This window comes from Lithobates pipiens, unplaced genomic scaffold (genome assembly GCF_037356315.1).
Source record: "Lithobates pipiens isolate NorthernLeopardFrog02 unplaced genomic scaffold, aLitPip1_a1.2 Scaffold_28, whole genome shotgun sequence".
Lineage (NCBI taxonomy): Eukaryota > Metazoa > Chordata > Amphibia > Anura > Ranidae > Lithobates > Lithobates pipiens.
In genome coordinates this window covers 155,637,441-155,662,602 of record NW_027507789.1, presented here as the reverse complement: position 1 = coordinate 155,662,602, position 25,162 = coordinate 155,637,441, and the positions used below count along the sequence as shown (strand labels likewise).

The following is a 25,162-nucleotide window of genomic DNA, read 5'->3' as shown; positions in this document are numbered from 1 at the left end:
TCTGCGTCTCAGGCCTGCGTTCGCTCGTGGCTAGTGGTCATCACGACCGTCGGCCACGAGCATCGGCACACCCACAGTGCAGCAGGAGTGTACCATCCCGATCCTGTGAGCCGACATATAGCTACGACGGCTCGCGAGATCGTGCCGACCTGCTGCAGTATAATGACGGCGGCTGATCAGCAAGCGGTTAAACTACGTAGAGGTTTTTTTACTGTAAGGCAAGGATGTGGAATTCCCTTCCACAGGCGGTGGTCTCAGCGGGGAGCATTGTTAGTTTCAAGAAACTATTAGATAAGCACCCGAACGACTGCAACATACAGGGATATACAATGTAATACTGACATATAATCACACACATAGCTTGGACTTGATGGACTTGTGTCTCCAGATGACGTCCGTGTGACGAAACGCGTAGGGCGTGGCCAGGCAGCGTACACCTCGAGCTCTGACGGAGATTGCAATAGCGGGAATTTTAAAAGCTGTACACACCGCACTTTTAAAACATTCGTTTGTGAGTAACTTTTTAACTATTTTCTGCAATAAAATCGTTTATAAACGGTATCACACTATGGTTGTGCCTCTTCTCTACTTCATATAAACGGGGCTTATTGCTACTCACGGAGGAACGAGGGATCCCTAATCTTTAAAGTGGAAGGAAGCCAGAGAGCCGCACAATAGCTAATATTGTGAATGTTGATCCACCCCGGATGGGGTCCCCCTTCTGGTGAGAGCATAATAATTTTAATACCCTTTTAAGCCACCGAATGTGAAGAACACAGTTGAAAACATCACCCCCCTCCTTTTCTGCACCTGCGGTTTTTTCCGCCACCTAATAGAGACTTGCTCCATCACGTCCAATGTTTATAATTTGCCTGCATTGCTTGCACATTCTCTTGCACTAATTTTGCACGCTGTTTGGATATATTTTTATATTTTATCTTTTATTTAATTTTTCCTGTGTTTTATTATTTTAGCACATTTTTGCTTCATGTAGATGGCATTTTTATTTTTATTTTTATTTTTATAATCTCTATATTAATTTTATACTAATTTATGTAAAGCAACACTATCAGACCAGTTTATGCTATCACCGTGTTATTTTATATATGTTTATTGATTATAGTCTGACACCACAGTATATGTAATATACTTTAATATTCCCACGGCTAATCCACCAGCCATCACAATTAGTCTTTACCTATAGGCCAGTAGGAATTTATTTTGCACGCGCACTTTAATAATTGCATATTGCCATTTAGACTAATATTTTAATAACTGCATATTGCTATTTTAAGTTATATGTTTTGCTATATTGTGATCTGTTGCTATTGGCGTGCACTTTGAGTTTATTGTACTTGTATTTAATTTTTGTGTAATTTTTAAAATTTTGGGTTTTGAACCAGCACGCTGGAAAATATATACTACACACACTCAGGCCCAAAATCAGATAGCACTTCAAGAATTATATACTTCCACACATGTAAATATTGACCTATACAATACAACTCATTTTTATACACCAACACACTACTAGTCCCCACATATAGGTATAAGCGCCATATCTATTACCCCCCCTTTGTCTTTTTTCAACCTCACCTACTATGTAATTATGTAATGGTAAAATACTGCAAAAATAATCCACTGACAACACGGCTTTCCCTTTATGGGGAAATGACCCTGCAGTACTTTTTTATTTAGCTTACAGGCACATTTGTCCTACTTGTATCCATCAACAGAGAAGTTATGTGTGAAGATAACAAACAGTGTCCATATATCTTATCTGATTTTTTACATCCTGGTGCTGGCAAGATGACAATTTCCCTGAAGGAGAAACAGGTTTATACTTACCTGCACAATGCAATGATTTTGCACAGAGCAGCCTCGACCCTCCTCTTCTCGGCAGTCCTAATCCTCCTCTTCTCCCCCGGCGTGCTTGGCTCCTCCTCTTCTCGGTGTGCCACCATAGGAAGCAGCTTCACACACACAGCGAATCCCTGCGCCCCCCCCCACTCTCTGCTCACATGCTGTGATCAACAGCAGCAGCAGGAGCCAATGGCTCCTGCTGCTGTCTCTGAATCAGTGAGAGAGCAGCTCTTCTGCTCTTGGGCACAGTGCTGGATCAATATTGGGCTCTGGCAAGTTTTAAGGGGGGCTGGAGCAAAACATGAAATGTTTTTTACCTTATTGCAGGGAATGCATTAGGTAAAAAAAAAAAAATAATCTTTAGACTTTAAAGACTGTCAATCAATGGCTGAGCCAACCCGGCAGCATCCTGAGAGGCTCAGCCAGCTGCTGGTCCAGGCATCTGGGTAAATCCCGACTTTATACGAGATCTTTCCCCAGCCAGGGCCAGCTGATGTCAACCAACAGCAGGATTAGCCAGCTGTCTGCTAAAAATTGGGTCTCGGGAGGGCAGAATGAACTGCACCCCTGTGATCCATAGAAGTATAGCCAAAAAGCTTTGGCCATAGTACTTTAACCACTTAAGCCCCGGACCAATTTGCAGCCAAAGGACCAAGCCCCTTTTTGCGATTCGGCACTGTGTCGCTTTAACTGACAATTGCGCGGTCGTGCAACGTGGCTCCCAAACAAATTTGGCGTCTTTTTTGCCCACAAATAGAGCTTTCTTTAGGTGGTATTTGATCACCCCTGCAGTTTTTATTTTTTGCGCTATAAACAAAAATAAAGCGACAATTTTGAAAAAAATGCAATATTTTTTTACTTTTTGCTGTAATAAATATCCCCCCAAAAATATATAAAAAAAGCATTTTTGTTCCTCAGTTTAGGCCGATACGTATTCTTCTACATATTTTTGGTAAAAAAAAATAAAAAAATAAAATAAAATCCCAATTAGCAATTATTGATTGGTTTGCGCAAAAGTTATAGCGTTTAGAAAATAGGGGATAGTTTTATAGCATTTTTATTCATTTTTTTTTTTTTTACTAGTAATGTCGGAGCGATCAGCGATTTTTATTGCGACTGCTACATTATGGCGGACACATCGGATATTTTTGACACATTTTTGGGACCATTGTCATTTATACAGCAATCAGTGCTATTTAAATGCACAGTTTCCTGTGTAAATGATACTGGCAGTGAAGGAATTAACCACTTGGGGGCGGGGAGGGGTTAAGTGTGTGTTTTTTTTTTTTTTACTGTTGGGGGGCGTGGCTTGGCATGTGATGACACTGATCGTCTTTCCCTATAACAGGGAACGATCAGTGACAGCCACACAGGGAAGCACGGGGAGAGGTTTGCTTACACTTACCTCTCCTTGTTCTTCAGCTCTGTGACCCGATCACGGAGACACAGAGCTCAGGACTGGGTCGTGAGCGCGCCACCGGTGACGCGCGTGCGACCCCCGGCTGGGCACTTAAAGAGGAAGTAAACCCTTTCAAACCACTTTGACCTACAGGTAAGCCTAGATTAAGGCTTACCTGTAGGTCCAAGCAATATCTCCTAAACCTATATGGTTTAGGAGATATTTGCCCGAAATGCACTAAATGCGGCAAGTCCAAGAATGGATCTGCCTAATTTGTCGACTCCCGTGCGCATGCGCAGGAGTGACGTCATCGCGGCTTCGCCGAATGGCAGCGGCTTCGCCGAATGGCAGCGGCGGAGCTGCGAGACGCGACTCCCGTGCGCATGCGCGGGAGTGACGTCATCGCGGCTTCGCCGCTGTCATTCGTCGGAGCTGCGAGATGCCACCAGCAAGATGGATGCGGCGGACTACAGGGGACAGCGGCGACTTCGCTGGCTCCTGTGTCAGGTAAGTGACACATAATGAGCTACTATGCGATGCATAGTAGTCCATTATGCTTTACCTTTGCAGGGAAAAAAAGAGGAAGTAAACCCATCAGGGTTTACTTCCTCTTTAAAGAGCAATGTACCTGTACGTTGATGTGCCCAGCCGTGCCATTCTGCAGACGTAAATGTGCAGGAGGCGGTCCTTAAGCGGTTATCACTTGAGTGAGTATTTTATCAAAAAACATTTTTTTCTTTCTTATAGAGGATGCCTAAAATGTGACTTGCACCTTTGTGCAGACTTCTGAGAAAATCAGGGAGCCAATCAAACAAGCAGCAAATGATATTTCTGGGGAAGTTCTGTGTACAGATGGCCTCCAGGCTGCCACATTGCACGGAATTTTACAGAACATTACACCTCGGATTTACAAAGAAACTTCATTTTTAATTACATTAAATTACAATATGGCGGGTTTTTTCCCCCCCACAAAAGGGGAATTACTTTAGTTTTTTTTTTTCAAGCCACATTGTAAAGTGTTTGCAAAAGTTACGATGTGGCCCTCACACTGAAAGGTTTGGAGACCCCTTTGCTTTGACATGATCCAGATAAATCAAAGCATATATAGATATCAGTACAATATGATTTGTGATTGATTGCTAGAGGTTTCTGGTCAACAACATGGGCATAAAAAAAAGCAAAAAATAAAAAATCAATTGCTAAAACTCAAAAAATGTTTAATCTTGAAACAGATAATTAGTGGCTTTGTGCCTCCCCCATACCCACTGCGTTGCCATGTTTGTGCTGATTTCTTCCTCCTCTAGGAACAAATACGGTCAGTTCTGCTCTGCTGATCACTAGATATCCTTTCTTCTCTCTTTATTGTGTGTTCTCTTTATTTAACAGGATGAGTAAATAGTCACATGAGAGTGAGAGAAAGGCATTGAGAGAGCTGGGGAAGGAGAACTTCACATTTCCGCGTCTATGCTATGCCAAGAATGCTGCACAACTGTGCATGAAAACTTTCCTGAATGAGAAACATGGAGGAGACAGCAAGGCTGGTATGTAATAAGGTCCCTTTCACACAAGTGCCACGTCTGTACATCTCTTATACGGATCTAGATAAAAAAAAAAAACACAATGTAACTCCTTGGTAGGTGGATGTAAACGGCTGTACCTCTGTTTACATCCACCCACATCAAAGTCCATTTAGTTCCACAAAAATAGAGGTTCGCATCCTTTTCTGGTTTTGCGCACCTAAGCAGGACAGATAAACACTGATCTAAATGTATGCACATCTGTCCATGTCTGCCTACACATAGGCATCACATGGGTCTGTTTTTTCACCAATTCAAGATGGATGAAAAAGATGGTCTGTTACCAGCTCCTTAGCAGGGACGGACTGCACCTAAATGGGGAAGGTGCCGATTGGCTGGGAGTGAAAACGGCCGACAAGTTAGAGGGGCACTTAAACTAGGCAACAGGGGGGAGGGTCCAGAGGTAGAGTTAGTCAGTGGCGGAACAAATTGCAGAGGGTAGTATTGGGGGCATTAGTGGTAGGTTGACTAAACCTAAACCCGAGGTAAGTACAGTAACAAGTCCTATTTGCAACCTCAGAAAGATAGCATGCCACTGGTCTAAACTATGTGACATGTTCACCAATGCCAGGAGTCTGGCGGACCAGATGGGTGAACTAGAGATCCTGTTGTATGAAGAGGACAGGGCTCGACAAACCCCGGTCGCCAGGTCGCATTTGCGCCTAGATTTCGTGTCCTGGCGACTGGGGCAACGCTGCTGGGGTATCCTGTCTCCATTTGGACCCCAAACTCCGCCGCGCAATTCCATCGGGCCGCGCCGGCCAGTAATTGAGGCCGCGGCTTTGCGGCCTTCTAAAATCTTTCGGTAGTCTGGCGCCATCTTGTATATATATTTTTTTGTAATTTTTTTTTTTTTTTTTTTTGTAAAAAGTAAAAAAAAAATTATTTTAATTAAGGAAAAAAAAAATATTATTTGTAATCCTCCCTGCTTGACCCCTTTCACAAGGGCTGTCTGATCAGGTTCACCTGTCAGTTTTTCAGGCGGACCTGATCGAACCCTTAGCAGGGAAATGGCAGTGAATGAGCGGGAATATGTCGGAAATAATAGTCACATTCTTTTGTTAACCACTTCGTGCCCGCGCTATAGACGAAAGATGTCTACAGCGCGGACACCAATTGCCGGGAGGGCGTCCCTAGACATCCTCCTGTTTACTTCCCCTCTGCACGCCGCCATGGACGAGCATCGGGGAAGTTCTGTGTTGGCCGTGTCCCTTGGATACAGCCAATCACAGATCATGCTAAATGACCAATCACAGCGGCCATTTAGCACTCGAGCGGTGTGTCCAATGAGAGGTGATCTCATATGTGGGGGGCTGGGGGCTATCTTCCCCTCACTCGTCTCCATGTCAGGCCAGGGACAGGTCCAGATCGCCGTCACCGACCTGGCTCCTAACTTTTTTAGCTGGCTCCTAGATTCCAAGCAAATTTGTCAACCCCTGGAAGAGGATTTCGATTTTGTAGGAATTTCAGAGACCTGGTTCAACAGCTCTCACGATTGGCTGGCAACCATTCAAGGTTATATACCCTTTATCACAGGGATAGAGAGGATAAAAAGGGGGAGGGGTATGTCTGTATATCAAAAATGATGTACAAGTGAATGTGAGAGATGACATCACTAAGGGAGCTAGGGAGGAGGTGGACTCCTTATGGGTAGAGCTACAAAAGGAGGAAACTAAAGGAGAAAGTAATACTGGGAGTATGCTATAGGTCCCCTAATCAGAGGGAGGAGGCGGGCATACTATCACAATCTGGATTAGCGGCAAGGATGGGAAGGGTCATTATAATGGGGAATTTTAATTATACAGACATAGACTGGGCGGAAGGAACCGTGCATTCATCTAAAGCTCGCCATTTGCTAAATGTCTTGCTGAACAATTTCATGGGTGAGATGGTAAATGCACCAAGTTGGACCATAAGGAAGGCTGAACGCCAAATAATTGATGCTTTTTAACTATGGTGTTAGAGAAGACTCTTGAAAGTCCCTTGGATGGCAAGAAGATCAAACAAGTCAATCCTCGAAGGAAATCAACCCTGAATATTCACTGGAAGGACAAATCCTAAAGCTGAAACTCAAATACTTTGGCCACCTAACGCAAACCAAGTGAGAAAAATTAGCTGCACACCAACATCCGGCCAACAGGTTTATTGAAAGACTGCCACCAGGACCAAGACAACAGACCAAGGGGTGACGACGTTTCACACATACATTGTGCTTTTGAAGAAGGTTTTATTATCAAAGCTTAACCACTTCCCAACCGCCCCATGCAGATACTGCTGCAGGGCAATCGTGCTGCACTGGATCACATATCTGGTCCATGATCAGCGCTCCTGGGTAGGGCACGTGCACACCTGCTGCCCCCAGCTGTGCTGTGATTGATTACAGCACAGGCCAGTCAGTGTGTCAACAATTGATCGCCGGGACCCAATGATCAGCTCAATGATTCATGGAAGAGAACTCTACACTGACAAGCGATCTTGTGGGTTTTTTGTTCCTAATAAGCAGGGAAAAAAAAAAAAAAAAAAAAGCTCACTTAGACTCCATTCACACTGAGGGCGTTTTGCAGGCGCTATATCGTTACCTGCAATCCACCCTAAAACAGCTGCTCCATTGTCTCCAGTGTGAGGTGCGCTGGCAGGGCGTCAGGAAAAGTCCTGCCAGCAGCTTCTTTGCAGCGGTGAAGGAGCGGTGTGTTTACCGATCCTGTACATTGAAATCAATGGGGCAGCGCGGCTATACCGCCAGCGAAACGCCGCTATTGCAGCGCATTGCGGCTGATTTTAACCCTTTCTCGGCTGCTAGCGGGAGTTATGGGGCCGAAATGCACTGCAAATCCAACAGTAAAACGCAGCTAAAAATAGCAGCGTTTTACCGCCGACGCTCAAAGTGTCAGGTAGGGCATTCCACAAGCGCGGGGCAGCTTCACAAAAAAGCCCCGTCTCCCATTGTCCTAAGTCTAGTTCTAGGTGTTTGAAGAAAGTTTGAGTGCACGGAGCGGAGGGAACGTGATGTGTTTTGTGGTATAAGAAGTTCTTTGAAGTAAGAAGGGGCATGTCCATGTATACATTGGTACGCAAGGAGAGAAACCTTGTACTCAATCCTGGCAGAGATAAGAAGCCATTGGAGTGAGTGGAGAATGGGCGTAAGGTGCTCATGTTTCCGCACTCCGATCAGGATCCTTGCTGCAGAGTTTTGGATGTACTGAAGCCTCTGCAGACTCTTTATAGGAATCCCGAAGAGAAGTGCGTTACAGTAGTCCAGTCTACTAGAGCTGCAACTAACGATTAATTTGTCTGTCGATTAATCTATCGATTGTTTTTTCGATTAGTCAACGACTATCCGATTATTTTTATTTTTTTATGAATCTAGTGTTTTTTTTGATTAGCTAATTAATCCTTTGGATAACCTTGAGAGTATTGTATTGCAGAGTATTGTATTGGCGGGCAGAGTATTGTATTGCATTGGCGGGCAGAGTATTGTATTGCATTGGCGGGCAGAGTATTGGCGGGCAGAGTATTGTATTGGCAGGCAGAGTATTGTATTGTATTGGCGAGCAGAGTATTGGCGGGCAGAGTATTGTATTGGCTGGCAGAGTATTGTACTGTATTGGCTGGCAGAGTATTGGCGGGCAGAGTATTGTACTGTATTGGCTGGCAGAGTATTGCAGCAGAGTATTGTATTGCATTGCAGAGGCTGGTAGAGTATCGGCTGGGTATGGAGGGATGGCTGCTTCCATCCGACCTCTCCCCTCCACTGCACAGATCAGTACAGAGAGGAGAGAGAGAAACCGGCGTCATGTCATGTTTGTTTACAAGTGATCGCTCCGTCGGAGCGATCACATTGTAAACGCCTGGGTGTAGAAAGATGGCCGCCGCTTCGGAGCTAGGCCGAAGCAGCGGCCTCTCCTAAGGCCGAGAGCGCTCCGCGGATCGCGGCATGTGCGCTCGGTTCACGGATCGGTGACGATCCGTTGCACCCCTAGGGACGGCGGCACGGAGGGGGAGAAGAGAGGGAGGCGGCGGCACGGAGGGCAGCGCTAGATACCAAGCACTGCCACCACTTTGACGCATCGACGCCCAAAATGCACGTCAACGTATTTTCTTAGTCGTGGCAGCTCTACAGTCTACACAAACACATACATACACACCATAGTCTGTAGATGCAAACTAAATCATTTCTTTTTTTTTAACCAAAGATATGTAGCAGAATACTAAATTTATGAAGAAATTAAATTTTTTACATTTTTAATCGCATATGTTTTACTTAATATTAAGTAAAAAAACATTGTTTTTTTTTGCAAAATTGTCATTTTTTAGTTTTTAATAATAAAAAATAAAACTGTGGTGATTAAATATCACCAAAAATGAAATCTCAATTTGTGTGAAAGAATTCTATAAAATGTATTTTGTACAGTGTTGCATGACTGTGCAATTGTCAGTTAAAAGTAACGCAGTGCCGCATAGCAAAAAATGGCCTGGTCATGAAGACCGTAATCTTTGCTCCCGTGCATGTGACATGCATGCGACAATCACAGCCAGTCAATGTTAACGTTATTGATATGTTAATATCAGTGATAAAGGTCTGTTGTGTTGAAGTACATTATAAATGAGCATTTCTGAGAAATAAAACATTTGCAGCTGCACAATGCACCTGTCCACTGTGCACCACCCAGCTAGCCCCGGAAGGATTTACCGCCTTAATGACCAGGCCATTTTTTTGCTATACGGCACTGAGTCGCTCTAACTGACAACTGCGTGGTCGTGCGACACTGTACCCAAACAACATATATGTCCTTTTTTTCCAACAAATAGAGCTTTCTTTTGGTGGTATTTGAGCACTTCTGCAGTTTATTTTTTGCACTATAAAACAAAAAAAAAAAAAATAAGCTATTTTTTTAGTTTTTGCTATAAATATCCCCCAAAAATATATGAAAACAAATTTCTTCCTCAGTTTAGGCCGATACGTATTTTTGTTAAAAATAGCAATAAAAGTGTATATTGATTGGTTTGCGCAAAAGTTATAGCATCTACAAAGTAGGGGATACATTTATAGAATTTTTATTATTATTTTTTTAATAGTAATGGCAGCAATCTGTGATTTTTATCAGGACTGCAACATTGCAGCGGTCCGGCGGACAGATCGGACACTTTTGACACTATTTTGGGACCACTGACATTTATACAAAGCTCAGAGCTAAAAATAGCCACTGATTACTGTAAAAATTCATTGGCAGGGAAGGGGTTAACACTAGGGGGCAATCAAGGGGTTAAATGTGTGTCCTAGGGAGGTGTTTCTAACTGTGGGGTTATGGGACTGACTGGGGGAGGAGATCGATCTTTGTTCCTAAGCAGTAGGAACAGATCAGTCTCCTCAACCCTGACAGAACAGAGATCTGTCTGTTTACATTGTCCTTCTCAGGAGCAATCGTGGGTAGCCGGCAGCAATCTGCCACATGCATTGGTTCTTATGTCATGTGCCCGTCGTATGGCGATTTGTGCAGGAGTGCCATTCGGTGGGCGGTTGGCAAGTGGTTAACAAGGTCTTTAAACCCAGGGGGCTGTCAGACAGTTCACATGATCAGGAGCCAGTCCTGCCGACCCCCTGACGTTTACTAGAGACTCGACCAGGAGCGGTCTAGGACAGCTTACTCACTGTGCTAGGAGCGTGCTCTCAGTCCAGAAACCTCAGCCACCCACGAACGCATACTCTATGTGCAGCATTTGGCCATTACAGGCCACCCATGTGTTACGTGGGCGGTCACAGGTTAACCCCTTGCTGACCATATACTGTAAACATACAGCGGCAAGGCGGCTTTCGTGCGCTGGATCATGTACCTAGTACGTTATACCGTACATCCAGGTCTGGTCTACACGCATGTGCGCCGGCGGCCCACTCTGGCTGGTTTTATACACAGCAGAAGCTGATTGTTGGGTATAGCAGACTCGATGTCCACCAGCACATGCTTCGGGCAAGTCACTATTCTGCAAGTACAAAAGGCATGGATCCTGTGTCTCCGATAAGCAGGGGCACCGATCCATGCCTTCGCTTAGTACAAGCACCTCCCCCACAGTAGTAAAACAACGGTCAGGCACACATTTAATCTTCTGATGACCCCTGATGTTAACCCCTTCCCAGCCAGTGTCATTAGTATAGTAACAGTGCATATTTTTACTGTAATAATGTTACTGGCCCCCAAAAAGGGTCAGGGTCCTGACTGTCCGCCGCAATATCGCAGTCCCGCTATAAGTTGCTAATTGCAATTACTAGTAAAAATAAGTTATAGGGTCTACAAACTATCGTATGTTTTTATTCATTTATGTGCAAACCAATCAATATTCTCTTATTGGGATTTTTTTTTTTTTACCAAAAATATGTAAATATGCAGAATACATATAGGCCTAAATAGATGAAGAAATTTGATTTTTTTTCTTTTTTCTCATTGGATATGTTTTAGGCTGGGTTCACACTGGTTCAATGTTAGATATCTCAAGTGATTTGCACTGCACTACTCTGCAGATCACATGCGATGTCTGTGTGATCCAAATTCAGAAATACAGATTACATCGCTGAATTTGCATCGCATTCGCACACAAATGGTGCAGGACCCTTTTTTGGTGTGCGCTGGAAGCGGATTGCATGGGTGTTCACACCTATTCGATTCGATCCCTGCACCATTTGGCAGTTCGCACTGCGACCTGATCTGGGGGTGTCATTAACTTTGTATTGAAAACTACAGCAGTTTGTATAGGTCAGTGTGAACCGCCGGCAGGCGACATGCGATGCGGGAACCCGCACTGGAATCACGTTGGTTCCTGCATCGTACACACACATATACATATACATATATGTGTGTGTGTGATCAAATACCACCAAAAGAAAGCTCTATTTGTGGGGGGGAACAAAAAGGACATACATTTTGTTTAGTAGGTATGGCACTACATAACCGTGTAATCGTCAGTAAAATGAACGCAGTGCTGTATAGCAAAAAAATGGCCTGGTCAGGAAGAGGGGGGGGGGGGGGTAAATCTTCCGGATTGGTTAAATTAAACTTTCCATAAGAGAAATAGGTTGGCTTCTATAGAGGACCTCCTGAAAAATGCTAGTTGCTTGACTGCCAAGCAGATCCTCTTGCTTTCAATACTTTCTGAGCCACTGACTCAGACAATGTTCCAGGTCAACGACTCAAAGTACTAAAAGTCAGTGAATCAGCCAGGCAACTAGCATTTTCATTAAGGTGACAGCAAACCTTTTTTCGGAAAAAAACAAAAAAAAAATACGTCTGGTAATCTTTGATGTTTTAGAGATATCTGATCTTTAGCCTGCAGCTCATATTATGCTGACAATTTATAGGTCTTTAAAGTTTTATGGCCTGCTCTGTTTTCCATAGACCTCTGTACAAAGTCTGTTTTGTCCGAAGTCACTGTCACTTGTAGAAGAAATGCAGTCAAGCCCAACCTCTTGTATCGGCTTAAGACATAATAAATTATTTAAAAAAGGGGCATTGCTCCAATTAAAAATATATACACACATTGCCTTAACATAAGATCTGCTTAAATGTGTCTTTTGCATTAGCTCGGTCTTTATATCAATGGAAGTGAAGAAGTGAGGAAATGAGAGAGGAAAAACAGATGTTCTCTTTACCCACTCCATGCAAAAAAAACTGCCCAGCACTAACTATTCTTATAAACCTCCCCTCCCACCTCCTCCTACCTATCCTGCATAGCCTGTACCTTTTTTTTTTTTTTAATCTGCATTGGTTCGGCCAGTGTTGCCAACTATCAGTATTTTATTGGCAGCCAGTAAACACCGGGCACTTTGCTCCTGCCAGTAAATGCCAGTGACATGGAAAGGTTGCAAGTAAAAAACATGGCTGTGATGCTTGGCTCGCCGAGACCATCCGATTGCCTGTTAGATTGTGTTTGGACGGTGGCAGCGGGGGGGCGGGTCTGGTGGAGTTGATGTCTGAGCGTTTCGGGTGATATCATGGTGAGCCTTGTGTGGGGGGGAGAGGAAGGCAAACCGTCAGTGCTGTTTGGACTGGAGTGGACGGAGGCTGGGTTCACACCGATGTGTATTGGATGTGGGTTTCCCTGCATCTAATTGGCATGAAAGGAGAGAGTGTGCCCAGCTCTCAATGGAGCCGGGTCACACAGCTCTGGGGCAGCCGCGGTCCACATTTAAAAATGGTCCTGTGCATCTTTGGCTCCATTTCAGATAAAAATTCAGGCAAAAATTTGGACCCGATCTGCACCTGAAACGGTGAACAGGGACGCACCAGACCCCATGCTGTGAGCCACGGCATGTGTGAAGCTAGGCTGAAGGGACCACCTGGAGTGGAGAGAGACTGCCACTGTGACTCAGGAGGAGACAAGTTGTGTGGGTGTGATGTCATCATTAGGGCCGAAACAACTAGTCGATTAATCGACAACTAATAGATTATGAAAATAGTTGTCAACTATATTCATAATCGATTAGTTGGTCAGCCGATTAGTTGGCCTCCATACAGAATACATTATTTGTTTACATATCAGGAAATACAGTGAAGCACACATACAGCTCAGTACACCGTCCATACATGTCAGTAAGTGCCTGAGAACTTGTGAGTGAGGAGCAATGCATCATGGAACATGTAGTCCTGGGCAGGAAGTGAGTAGTTGTAAAGGCAGAAGTTGTTTTTTTTCTACCTTGCTATAGGGGCTCTCTATACTATACTGTACTGTACACTGTATGGAAATTCCTTTGACCAAGAAGTTTTCTATTCTGCTCCTTTGAATTTTCCCATCACTGTGGGTGAAAACACCAATTTGACCCCACTAACAATAAGAAAATCAAAGGAACGTTCTTAATTTGTATTTTTTTTGGAAGAAGACATTGTTTTTGTACGGCTGCCATAAGTGACAGCAAGCAGAGGGAGCTTTTATCTCCTGCATATGAAAAGGGAGTCTGTCATGCATATTATCCCCTTGCCACCGAGTGTACGCAGATGTGCGTACTCGACTTCCGGGGATTATACCGGGATGATGCCCACACCTGCAGGCATCATCCCGGTACCGTTTTTCAGAGCGGGCGAATGGCTTTCCAGCTATAACAACCAATGAGGCTAAAAGCCACTCGGCTGTTATGCCGGAGGAGCGAGAGGGGACCCCCCCCCCCCGCCGCTCTTACTGGGGCTCCCGTTCAATCGGGAGCACCGATGCACGATCTGCCGCTTCTGGTGGCTAGGGAAGGACTGGAATGAAGCCGCTGTCTCCTAATTGTAAACACAGAAGCAGCATCATGACGTTCCTTCCTATTTACTCGGCTGCCAATGGCACCGGATTTAAAAATATATACAGTATTCAGAATCGCCGAAAACGGCGATCTGAATACTTTGAAGTGTAAAGGAGGGGTGGGGGGTCTTTTAGACCCCCGATCCCTCCATAAAGAGTACCTGTCACCACCTATTACTGTTACAAGGGATGTTTACATTCATTGTGACAGCAATAAAAGTGATCACATTTTATTTTTATTTTTTTAAACAATTTATTAATTTTAAAATAAATAAGAAAAAATGGTGTTCAAATCACACATGTGAGGTATCGCCGTGATCGTCAGAGCGAGAGCATTAAAGTGGTTGTAAACCCTTACAAACCACTTTGACCTACAGGTAAGCCTAGATTAAGGCTTACCTGTAGGTCCAAGAAATATCTCCTAAACCTATATAGTTTAGGAAATATTTCCCCGAAAACAGGCACCGCTGTCTACGGCGCATGCGCCGTAGACAGCGGCGCGCAGGCACACTGAGCGCGGCATTCTCAGCGACGGAGCTGCCACGCGTGTCGGCTCCCGTGCGCATGCGCGGGAGTGACGTCATCGCGGCTTCGGCGAATGACAGCGGCGGAGCTGCGAGACCCCACCAAGAAGATGGATGCGGCGGACTACAGGGGACAGCGGCGACTTCGCTGGCTCCCGTGTCAGGTAAGTGACACATAATGGACTACTATGCGATGCATAGTAGTCCATTATGATTTGCCTTTGCAGGGAATGAAAGAGGAAGTAAACTCATCAGGGTTTACTTCCTCTTTAATTCTAGCATTAGACCTCCTCTGTAACTCTAACCTGGTAACCGTAAAAAAAAAAAAAAAATTAAAACGTCGCCTATTGAGATTTTTAGGTACCGTAGTTTGTCGTCATTCCACGAGTGTGTGCAATTAAAGTGTGACATGTTTGGTATCTATTTACTCGGCGTAACATTATCTTTCACATTATGCAAAAAAAAATAAAAAATTGGGCTAATTTTATGGTTTCTTTTTTTTTAAATTGTGTCCCTTTTCCCAAAAAGTTGCGTTTAAAACACCGCTGCGCAAATACCGTGTGACATAAAATATTGCAACAATTGCCGTTTTATTCTCTAGAGTCTCTGCTAAAAAATATATATAATGTTTGGGGGTTCCAAGTACTTTTCTAGCAAAAAATATGGATTTTAACTTGTAAACACCCAATGTCAAAAATAGGCTTAGACATGAAAGGGTTAAATTACAATTCTGTCTGAAAAACAGACTTTCATTTTTATTTTATTTTTTCTTTGACCGCCTCACTCCCCCCCCCGCCATCATATGAGGTGACGGAATTTGAGCGGGTATATCTGAATGATGCCTGTAGCTACAGCCATCATTCAGATATTGCCGGTTTCAGTCAGCGATTCCCTACACCATAAGAACGATCATAGTGGCTGTTCTGCTGCTTGAACGTTCTTAAGGGAGGCGAGAGGGGGCGTTCCCCCCCCCCCCCCTCTTGCCACCCTCCGGTGCTTCTACCTACTCACCTCTACAAATCGGCAAGTCAGACAGAGGATCCACCGGCCCCCGGATGTTCAACATAGAGATTTCCGGCAGACCAGATGGTTCCTGGAGTCTCTACGATCGTCAGACGTCGGGCGCGATGTTATGAGGTCAGGCCCAGCCTCTGCATTAAAAAAAAAAAAAACGGCTGGGAATTGATTTTTTTTTTTTATATTTCAGTATCCCAGCCTAGAGGTGAGATGTGGGGTCTTACTGACCCCATATCTCACTATAAAGAGGCCTTGTCATGTCATATTCCTATTACAAGGGATGTTTACATTCCTTGTAATAGGAATAAAAAAAGTGATTGAATTTTTTTTTCCAAAAGTGTCAAAATAAAAAGAAAGTATAATTAACAATAATTTTTATTTTATTTTTTAAAAGAGCCCCTGTCCCCATGTGCTCACACAGTGAAGCGAACGCATACGTAAGCCCCGCCCCCATATGAAAATGGTGTTCAAACCACACGCGAGGTATCGATGTTAACACTGGAGCGAGAGCAATCATTTTGTCCCTAGACCTTGTCATGGTTATGCAGTGATCTTTCTGGTTGCTTACCTCCCCTCATGTGTTCAGACTAAGAGGCTAGCCACTTCCACCTGGTGGTTTTTATAACCTCTCCTCTAAGCATGGCTCCACCCCAGGCCCTATCAGGGAACCCTATATTAACCTGTGCACTGCAAGCCAACAGTGCTGATCAACCATTGTGTATTCATTGTGTGTTTGGCTTCCTGTTACCTGCCGTGTGCTCTTCTGTTCCGTTACCGACTTTGGCGTGTCTTTGACTATCCCTGTTTGCCTGTGATCCTGACCTTTTGGCGTGTCCCTGACTATTCCTGTCTGCTTGTGGCCCCGACCTTGGCTTTGTCCCTCACCATCCCTATCCTCCTGTTGCCTACTGTGGGTGGGAGCTGGGGGAGCCTGGGGGTCACAACCTGGAGCCAGTTGCAGCCAAGTCCATCCTCACCACTCGAGGCTCTGGTGAACACCTGCTGGCTCTTAGACTCCGCGCCCCAGGGAATCTTACGCTCTAACCCCGGTGGGACCTGTCTCCCATCTGCAGCAGTCAGCCGTAGGGTCCACAACCTTGCGGTGCACTCCTAATCCCTACGGTGTGCATCTTTCACCTCGCCTCAAGGTGACCTGACAGACCTCCTCTGTAACTCAAAACATGTAACCATTAAAAAAAATTTCAACTGCCGCCTATGGGGATTTTTAAGTATTGAACTTTGGCGCCATTCCACGAGCGTGTGCAATTTTGAAGAGTGACGTGTTAGGTATCTATTTACTCAGCGCAACTTCACATTTCACAATATCCAAAAACATTGGGCTAACTACTGTATTTATTAATTTTTTTTTTTAAACACAACAGTTTCTTTCCCAAATACCATGCAAGATATAAAGTTGCAACAACCGCCATTGTATTCTCTAGTGCAGGGGTCATCAACCCCCGGGCCGCGGCCCACTGCCGGGCCGTGGCCTGCTTGCAGCCGGGCCGCGAAGGCTGCACTCTGATGAGCGGCGGCGGAGCAGGCAGAGAGATGACATCATCTCTCACCGCCCGCCCGCATTACCGCTGTTCCGCGCTCAGAGCGGGGCCGCTATATGGAGGCGAGCGAGCAGTGAGATGAGATCATCTCCGCCCGCCCGCATCGCCGCTCTTCCGCACTCACAGCGGGGATGCTATAACGCTGGAGTTGAGGCGGGGGAACAGAGAGATGAGCTCATCTCTCACTGCCCGCCCGCTTTACTGATACACTATTGAAGCTGAGGCAGGTGAGAACATTGCTCACTACTGGCGCCCCACTGCTGTTCTTCCTTACTACCCATTAGTGCAGGCTTGCCTCTGAACTAATGTGCACACCTGTGCTGCCACCACTGCAGTAAAAACAGTCATGTGGTGGCAGGTGACAATCCACATTTGGTGGCAGGTGTCATGGCAAATGACAAGCTGCATCTGATGCAGGCGATGCCGCAAATGACAAGCTGCATCTGATGGCAGGGGACGTGGCAAGTGACAATCCAAATCTGGGGGCAGGTGACGTAGCAAGGGACAAAATGCATCTGGTGGCAGATGACATGGCAAGTGACAAGATGCATATAAAGGCAGGCGACATGGCAAGTGACAATCCGCATTTGGTGGTAGGTGACGTGGCAAGGGACAAATTGCATCTCGTGACAAGTGACGTGACAAGGGACAAGCTGCATCTGGTGGCAGGTGACATGGCAAGGGACAAAAAAGCATCTGGTGCCAGGCGACGTGGCAAGGGACAAAATGCTTCTGGTGACAAGCGACGTGACAAGCTGCATCTGAAGGCAGGCGATGTGGAAAGTGACAATCTGCATCTGGTGACAGGCGACGTGGCAAGTGACACTCTGGCACATTCTGCGTTATGGTGAGTTGAACTATTTCATTATATATTACAATGTAATAATAGAAATAATGCGCTTCAATCATCCTGACATCATATCAATGATGGTGCCGGGATGATTGAAGTGCCAACGCCAGCCATCGCCCGATAAATTGCCCGCGAAAAGCTGCATACGCCCCCCTGGGCCTTGGCACTATTTTCTTCAACTACGCCGGTCCCCGGTGCCAAAAAGGTTGGGGACCACTGCTCTAGGGTCTTTGCTAAAAAAAAAATATATATATATGTTTGGGGGTTCTATGTAATTTTCTAGCAAAAAAAAAATGATGATATTTACACTTAGGAGAGAGGCAAGTGGTTAAATAAAAAAATGTGATCTCCAAGTCTGATATTTACCAGATTCAACTTCTAATAGTATATATAGTATATCTTTTCTGTCTGTTACTCTCAGAGTGGATTAGAGATTTTGCTCCCCAACTATATATATATTGGTTATTTATATTTACCAATGCATAGAGATATTGATGAATAAATTGCCTTTTTTTTTTTACTTTACATATTAACTAATTTATACACCACACTTTTCTATTAAGGTTATTATCCGATTAATTGATACAATAAATCGGCCAACTAATCGGTTATGAAAATAAATTGTTAGTTGCAGCCCTAGCCATCATCATCATCATCTGTGCTGCTGCACACTGCTGTCAGTGTCACTGTGAGAGTCATTTTCAGTCTAATTTCTTGCCCTCCCGAGGAGTCCCGTCCCCGAGCTACTTACTTACTAGATCAAAAATAAAATGTTTTTAATCTTAATATCTACCTTAAGGCCCATTTCACACTGTCAGTGTTTTTCAGGCGCTACAGCGCTAAAATTAGCGCCTGAAAAAAGTGTCTCCATTCACTCCAGTGTGAAAGCCTGAGGGCTTTCACACTAGAGCGGTGCGCTGTCAGGACATCAGAAAGAGTCCTGCCAGCAGCTTTTTTGGAGCTGTGAACTCACCGCTCCTCCAGCGCTGCTCTCCATTGAAAGCAATGGGGCAGCGCTGTGATACCGCCAGCCAAACGTCACTCCGGTGGATTTAACCCCCCCCCCCCCCACAAGCGGCTGAATAGTGCCGCTAAAATGATGGTAAAGCGGCGCTAGAAATAGTATCGCTTTACCGCCGACGCCCAGGGCGGCTCGTGCAAAAGGGCTCTAAATCGCATTGCTAATTGCATATTGTACTTGTTTGTAGTCCAAATCCGTACGTAAAACTAATTTTGTAACTTTTGGAAATGCCAGTAAAAAAACTTGGCTGTGCCAGTAAATTTCAATCTGGTAGGTTGGCAACACTGGTTCCAGCACATGATTCTGCAGCTCTGTGCAAGGAAGCAATTGACAATGGGTGTGATCTCTGTGAGCTGTGACGACACCCATAGGCTCTCAAGGCCCAGCGGTTGTCAAAGCTCTGTCCTCTCCCCTGTTACAGCAGCTTACCGACACAGAGCTGCAGTATCACACGACCGGAGCGGACAAAAAAATGGGTAAATACCCAGATCTTCTTTAACACAGGGTATGCAGGATAGGTAAGAGGAGGGGGAGGAAACGTTATTCTGAATAGTTCGTGTTAGGCTTATCTTCACCTTTAATAAAAAAAAAGATAAAGAAGATGTTTTCTTTACAGATAAGTGTGTTTGTATATATATATATATATATATATATATATATATATATATATATATATATATTATGGAGGCATTCACATAGAGGTCAGTCACCTGGGCACTCATCCACATGCAGTGCCATTTATTTCCTTTTTGTACTAGCACTGAACTGCATGCAGGCAACTCATACAAAGTGAATGGATATACATTGGTTGTATGGGTTTGTAAAACAACCCATCCATTCAAGGGTAATTCCAGCCAAAGAGGGAGAGGGAAGTACGTTATGCTCACTCCTCATGCCACCAGCAGCACATAACATACACATACACACACAAACTGTTAGAAACTGTTAGATAAATTGCAATCCAACATGCTGCAGATTTTCTAGTGTAGAACCACGTGGTTGTGCACGACACCGAGATGGGCACCGATATGGCACTGTGATGAGCACCGATATGGCACTGTGAGGCACACGCCCAGCTACTGTAAACGGTGGAGAGAGCTGGGGAAGAAATGTGTGTGTATAGTGTATAATGTATATATATATATATATATATATATATATATATATGAAAGAAATAAGGTACAAAAGGAACATTTTTGAAAGTTTGGAAGGATACAGATCAAATTAGTTTAATTTCCACTAGTGGCCCATTGATTTTAATGGCATCCATTCCTATCTTTGCGACTTTGAAAATCAACAACATTGAAGCAACTAAGGCTAGAGTGGAAGTTTGATGTAGCTTTGATCCGACTTTACACTCTCTGGATCACAGTCCCATCAAAGTAGTGCAGACACCTTTTCAAAGTTGCAGATTTTCAAAGTCACACAGCTGGGAACGGGTGCTATTGAAACAAACGGGCTGTGACTTGTTATGCACTTTAGGTGTCCAAAGTCAAGTCACACTAGTGTAAATGGAGCCTCAGCCTTCATTTTTCACTATTGTGACCCCAAAGTTGTGTGATATAGAGTGTGATTTTGATGCAACTTTGATCCAACTTTACAATCTCTGGATCAGTCGCATCAAAGTAGTGCAGGTACCTTGTGTGTCCAAAGTCGCATTAGTGGAAACAGACTTAGTATGGTTGCCAGTACTATGATCCCTGTAGACTGAGACCCCAGAGCACTTCCAGCTACACTTCCAGTCCCCCCATGTCCAGCTCCCTTCTCTTGTGCTAGTCTTCATTCAAAGCCCTGCACAGCTATACTGTAAATGTGCACTGCACCTCCCAACCCCCGTGTCCGGTGAGGATGGGACTTTTTTTATTTCATTTTGTCATGAATTGGGATGTACAATGAGAGAACACTGGGCTGGAATCTATGATCAGCTCCTCCCATCCTTTATACACCTTTTAGTAGCCACACCCACTGGCTAATTTTAATCACAGAAGGAAGTAGAATTGAAGTCATGTGACAACACTGGATTGATTCTGCAAAGTAAAAAAGGTAGAAAACTGGGATTTTTTTCATTTTGAGACATAAGGCTGAACTTGGCTCACATTAATGATTGCAGGGGAGAATTTGAGTATTAGGCTTTGCTTCCACTGTTAGTTTAAAATAGAAATGAAAGCCAAAACATTTTTTTATAGACATACAAACAAAAAATAAAATTTTCCCTTTATTACAAGTGATCACATTCCCTCTATTCTCAACTGCATAAAAGCTGGGGGGAGGAGAAGCAACAGCACACGGAGCATCCCAGTGAATGACTGTGCGGGGGGGTGTCATGACAAGTCTGATCGTTGGAGGATAGCAGGCCGAGTTCCCAGCACAGCTAGAGAACTGGCCACTCTGCTTAATGTGGTCAGTTTTTAATAGGAAAGCAGAGGGATTGTCAGGAACACCAGGGATTTCACACAAAGGAAGCAAAAAAATAAAATAAAGTACAGGATATTTTCTCATACAAGTATGTAGTGCCGGATCCTGAAGAGCACGCGCTATGTGTTTTCTCTATTTAAAATTCCTAAAGCCACAGTTGGGTTTTAGGGTCAATTATACCAAATTATGGTTTCAGTACCAGTCTAGCTGGATTGCACTGTGTTCTGCTTGGCCACAGGTGGCGCCATCATCAAGTGTGAGAAGGCAGTTTAGCTAGGCCCATTGAATGCCATTCTTTCTCGGAACCAGCCCAGTGGGAGTGTCATCTTGCTGTGCATTCTGGGAGAGGGTACTTAAGGTACTGAGATCACATGCTTTTGAGTTCCGGTCCAGAAGATCTTTCTTTTACAAAAGTTTTATTATTATCTTGTACACCAACATAACAGGTTTACATTTAAATGTCAGTACAGGCGTTTCATATTACAGTACAAAGTTGGACAGGCTATTATCAATGTAGTAATCACAAATCCTGGACCCGGGTCACCCCGGGTTCTTTACAAAACTGTTAAACAATGGTACCGTTCAACATATAGTAAGTCTATAGTTATCTTCAGAAAACAGGTGAGGGAAAAAGGGAAGAGGGAGGTGGACTGAAGACTAAGGAGTGAGTAGAAGAGCTTTAGAGAAGAAAATGGAGGGGGGCAGTGTGAAGCAAGAAGGGAGAGGGGGGAACGGGGAAAGAAAAAGGGGGGAGGCAAGGGGTTCACGAGGTGCACCCAGCCAAGGTCCTATAGCGATAATAGAAGGGGGCAAGTGCTGCAAATGGTCTGGAAATGGCCTGACCCACATCCCAGTTAATGGTAGATGCGGAAAGGGTGTCTTCAGTGGGACTTTAAAGGGGCAGGACAAATATTTAGTAGGCAATATCTTACTTTAAAACAAATATTTTTATTTTACTACAAGTAAAATCAAAGGGGTAGTTGTTATATGGGCAAAACAGAAGCCCAAATGGAAGAAGGAATATGAATAAATGTGTGGATACAAAAAGCAAAAAACAGGATGCAAAATACAATAAACACAAAGAGCACAATACAGGTGAAAATTCCTATTACGACGCGTTTCAAGTGTTTCAAACTCTTCCTCAGGGAAATGGATCAGCAAACATATAATATCAATCTACAAAAAAAATAGATAACATAAGATGCGTGGCTAATACAAAGGTTATAGTCACTGTAGCATACTAACATTGAATAAAAGCTAGGGTTGTACTGACCCTGTATCAGAAGCTCGATACGTCATAAATGCATCCATAATTATACATACCGTATATACTCGAGTATAAGCCGAGATTTTCAGCCTCTTTTTTGAGGCTGAAAGTGCCCCCCTCGGCTTATACTCGAGTCATCGCTGTCTGCCCGCTCGATCAGCGTGTCGAGCAGACAGACAGCGGCCATTCTGATTCAAAAGCCGCGCCTCCGGCTCCCCCTTCGCCTGTGATAGGCGGAACACTGAATTTCCCAGCAGCCTGTGTTCCGCCTATCACGGACTTCGTATCATCCTCGTACTACGGACGAGGATGATACGATGTACGTGATAGGCGGAACACAGGCTGCTGGGAAATTCAGTGTTCCGCCTATCACAGGCGAAGGCGGCGGCGCAGCTTTTGAATTTTACAATGGCCGCCGAGGCGCCGACGAACGAAGAGGGCACGGGACGGAGGCAAGGCACAGGACGGCACGGCACGGGACGGGACCGGAGGCAAGGCATGGCATGGCGGCGAGGCACGGCGGCGAGGCACGGAGGCAAGGAGGCTCGGCACGGGACGGAGGCTCGGGACAAAGGCTCAGGACACAGGTAGGCTGGACACACACACACACACACACACACACACACACACACACACACACACACACACACACACACACACGGATGGATGGACGGACACACAGGGATGGACGGACACACAGGGATGGACGGACACACAGGGATGGACGGACACACACACAGGGATGGACGGACACACACACAGGGATGGACAGGCATGTCTTACCCTCGGCTTATACACGAGTCAATAAGTTTGCCAGTTTTTTTGGGGGTAAATTGGGGGCCTCGGCTTATATTCGGGTCGGCCTATACTCGAGTATATACGGTAGTTAAAAACAATGATGGACCTCAGGAGAACAAGAAGGGGGGGGGGGTGTTTTTTGTGCTGCCTTTTATCTCCTCGCATCCGACGAAGGAACCAGGAGGTGGAGAGAGACTGATCCTTGAAAAATTGCCCCCGCATTGGATGGAAGGCTCACGACCTTGAGTGAGGAAATGGGGGTTCACCCAACAGAGGGCGTCAATGGAGGTCCCTCACAGAACCCGCGGGGGGTAATCTAAAAAGGGGTACATAGGATGTAAATAAGATTGAAAGGAGATTGAGATAAAAGTAAGTAGTGTATATATATATATATATATATATATATATATATACTGGGTAAGCTCAAACAGGTCAGCATAAAATCAAAATGATTGACCGGGTATGGCCTCTCCGTGAGCAATTGAAGTGGTAATAAGGGAGTAAGATTACCTGGAAAGCCACTGAAAAATTTGTAGAATTGTATTGCGGAAAAAAGCTGGTGGTGGTAAATGACGGACACAGCGCTCAGATCGAAGCACGTCTGGTGTTTCAAACAGGCAGTGGGTCTGGAAATAGTTGTTGTAAATAGTGAATTGGGGGGAAGGGAACAAGGAGAAAAAAAAAATACAATTGGGGTATGGTACAATAAGGATATGATGGGGATGAGTAGTCAAACCAGAGGCTTACCTTGATTAGAGCAGCAGTGTGTGTGTCAGTGTAGCCGGAAGTCTCAGCCAGACTGACAGGGTGGAAAGCCAGCCTTTTAAATGGAGGAGGGTGGGAGTGGCTAGGAGATAGGGAGGGATAGTGACGCCCCCCGAGTCGGTGGCGCGGGAGCCCGCCCCCTCCGCATGTAATGTGCGGTAGATGGAGGGGGCGTATCCCGGTGCCGATTATGGGGAGGGGAAGCTCCCCTTTGACAATGGGATTGGCTGCAAAAAAAAAAAAAAAACCCCAAAGGAAGCTGCTGCAAAAAGGATCTTGCAGTCGGCCTCCATATGGGGAGGTCACTTCCGGGTACATGCGCCCACTGTCGTGACGTCTGGGGCAGCCGCCAACGGGGACCCGCACCCGTGTCACTGGCTCGCAGCACACAAATGTGAGGAGGGAGGGGACAGACGTATGTCCCTGCCTCTCCCCATGTGAAAGGGCCACCGGCACTGAAAAGCGCAGTGGTGGCCCTTTGTGCGCTGAGTGGGGGAACCCGCACCCGAGGGAGGAGCCGAGGGGCGGGAGCATGGATCAGTGCACGCCGTGGTTGCCCCGAAGGGTGGTACGGAGGTGGTCTTGAAAGGGGGAAAAAACCCCGCAAGGCAGCAGCAATTAAACCAAAAAAAAAAAAAAAACAACATGTCAGGAAGAAAAGAAGGGAGAAGAACAGTGTTAATAATAAACACAAACAAAAAACACAAATCAAAGACCATACACATAGGGATTTGATTGAACCAATAAAGAGGAGAGAAAAAAAAAAAAAAGCCCATACACATACAAATTTGATTGAACCGACAATAAATAAATAATTATATATAGAATTTATTTTTACGT

The 25,162-nt window shown here is 44.9% G+C and overlaps 2 protein-coding genes across 2 annotated transcripts in view; one reads left to right on the top strand and one right to left on the bottom strand.

Moving 5' to 3' along the window:
* PNPO (pyridoxamine 5'-phosphate oxidase) overlaps positions 1 to 25,162 on the bottom strand; it is a 93,778-nt gene that overhangs the window by 52,210 nt on the left and 16,406 nt on the right. The gene's annotated exons all lie outside the window — the stretch shown is intronic.
* Positions 4,783 to 25,162, top strand: part of LOC143935690 (uncharacterized) — a 76,613-nt gene continuing 56,233 nt past the window's right edge. The window contains exon 1 of the mRNA XM_077459741.1: positions 4,783 to 4,803. The gene's annotated coding sequence lies outside the window, so the exon portion shown is untranslated. The remainder of the gene's footprint in view (positions 4,804 to 25,162) is intronic.